Source organism: Onychomys torridus, chromosome 3 (assembly GCF_903995425.1).
Source record: "Onychomys torridus chromosome 3, mOncTor1.1, whole genome shotgun sequence".
Lineage (NCBI taxonomy): Eukaryota > Metazoa > Chordata > Mammalia > Rodentia > Cricetidae > Onychomys > Onychomys torridus.
The window spans coordinates 58,823,279-58,825,691 of record NC_050445.1 but is presented as its reverse complement, the minus strand read 5'-3'; the positions used below and the strand labels follow the sequence as shown (position 1 = coordinate 58,825,691).

Below are 2,413 nucleotides of genomic sequence, written 5' to 3'. Positions count from 1 at the left end.
TGAAGTTGAGTATTATTCTTTCCAGATCTGTGAAGAATTTTGTTGGTAATTTGATGGGGATTGTGTTGAATCTGTAGATTGCTTTTGGTAAGATTGCCATTTTTACTATACTATTCATGAGCATGGGAGATCTTTCCATTTTCTGACATCTTCAATTTCTTTTTTCATGGACTTAAAGTTCTTGTCAGTGCCAGGCACACATGTGAGGTACACATACATGCAGAAAAAAAAATCCTCATATGAATCAAATCAAATAAAATGAATCTTGAAGCTGTAATTTTGGACATCTCAATGCTATAAAATTTCCACAGATATTTTGTTGTTGTTCTCTTGATTTTCACTTACTTTTATTCATACTGTTTATTTTTATTTGATTTTTCCGTTTTCCTAACTCTTTCTAGATCTTCAATCACTTTTTCCCCATCCAACTTCATGGTCTCTCTCTCTCTCCCTCTCCCCCCTCTTCCCTTTCTCCTCTCTTTCAAAACAAAAAGCAAAATAATAGAAAAAAATAAGCAAAAAAATTGTCAGTGTATCTTAAAAATTAGAGAAATATAGAAATGTGAGCCTCCTTGGTGAGCATACATTTCTGGTTTTGCTCTTCTGAGGCAACTTTTTCTCCTTGTCTACAGTCTTCATCCAGTAATTTATGCAATGGCTCATGTTGTAGAGTTTCAAGTAAGAGCTTTCCTTTGTCATCTCTCTACCATAAGCTTTGTCATGATTTAATATTATACAGTGATCTCCCACAAATTCCAATTTTAGTAGAATTTCTTCTGAATACATTCAGTTTATAAGAGATTATTTTTTATATGTCATTTGCTGATAGTTTTTCTTTATTCTTTATTTCATGGGAGAGCCTGAATGCAGTCCCCCACTACCACAATTTATGCAGTCGAGTTCCTGCATTTGAGGAAATCCCAGGGGTGAGCACATCCAGAGTGCAATGGATAAGCCTCACCCTGGGAAACCACCTTTGTGATCATGGTATCTCCCCTGCCAGATAAGTACTGCTGATAGTTTTTTTTTCCCTTTTTTAATTTATTATACATTTGTGTTTTAATTTTACACATCAGCCATGGGTTCCTCTGTCCTCCCCCTCCCACCTCTGTCCCAAGCTTCCGTCCAGACCCTCCCCTCCATTCCCATCTCCTCCAGGGCCAAGACTCCCCTGGGAATTCAATTCAACCTGGTGGATTCAGTACAGGGAGGTCCAGTCCCCTCCTTCCAGGCAGAGCAAAGTGTCCCTGTGTAAGCCCATGGTTCCAAACAGCCAGCTCATGCACTAAGGACAGGTCTGGGACCCACTGCCTGGATGCCTCCCAAACAGTTCAAGCTATTCAATTGTCTCATTTATCCAGAGGGCATGCTCCAGCTGGGAGCTCCACAGCCTTTGGTTCATAATTCATGTGCTTCCATTCAATTGGCTATTTGTCCCTTTGCTTTTCCAATCTTGGTCTCAACAATTCACACTCTTAGAGTCCCTCCTCTTTCTCAACAATTGAACTCCTGGAGCTCCACCTGGGGCCTGGCTGAGGATCTCTACATCCACTTCCATCAGTTATTAGATGAGAGTTCCAGCACAGCAGTTAGGGTGTTTGGCTATCTGATCACCAGACTAGGTCAGATCAGGCTTTCTCTCGTCCATTGCCAGCAGTCTACACAGGATGTATCATTGTGGATTTCTGGGGACCAATCCAGCACTCTGCCTATTCCTGTTCTCTTGTGGTCATCATTTATCATGGTCTGTTATTCCTTGTTCTCCCTTTCTGTTCTTGATCCAGCTATTATCTCCTGCTCCCCTAAGCTCTCTTTGCCTTGAACCTTGCCCTTCGTTACTTCCACTGTCATCCAGGTTGTTCATATAGATCTCATCCATTTCTCTGTCATTGGGCGATTCCTGTGTCTTTCCTAGGGTCCCATTTTCTAGGTAGCCTCCCTGGTGTTGTGTAGCAGTCTTGTCATCTTTGTTTTATATCTAGAATCCTCCTATGAGTGAGTACATACACACCATGTTCATCCTTCTGAGTCTGGGTTACCTCACTCAGGATGATTTTTTCAGTTCCATCCATTTGCCTACAAACCTCATGATGTCATTGTTTTTCTCTGCTGAGTAGTACTCCATTTTGTGTATGTACCACATTTTCTTTATCCATTCTTCAGTTGAAGGGCATCTAGGTTGTTTCCAGGTTCTGGCTATTACAAACAATGCTGATATGAATATAGCTGAGCAAATGCCCTTGTGGTATGATTGAGCATTCCTTGGATATATGCCCAAGAGTGCTACAGCTGGGTCTTGGGGGAGATGGATTCCCAATTTTCTAAGGTATCGCCATATTGATTTCCAAAGTGGCTGTACAAGTTTGCATTCCCACCAGCAGTGGTAGAGACTTCCCCTTACTCCACATCCTCT

General features: G+C 41.4%; 1 non-coding gene across 1 annotated transcript; it reads right to left on the bottom strand.

Annotated features, from left to right (window-relative positions):
* Window positions 1–849: 849 nt before the first annotated feature.
* LOC118580965 lies at window positions 850–1,011 on the bottom strand. The gene has a single exon (XR_004944615.1). It is a non-coding gene; the product is annotated as a U1 spliceosomal RNA (small nuclear RNA).
* Between the last annotated feature and the right edge of the window lie 1,402 nt (window positions 1,012–2,413).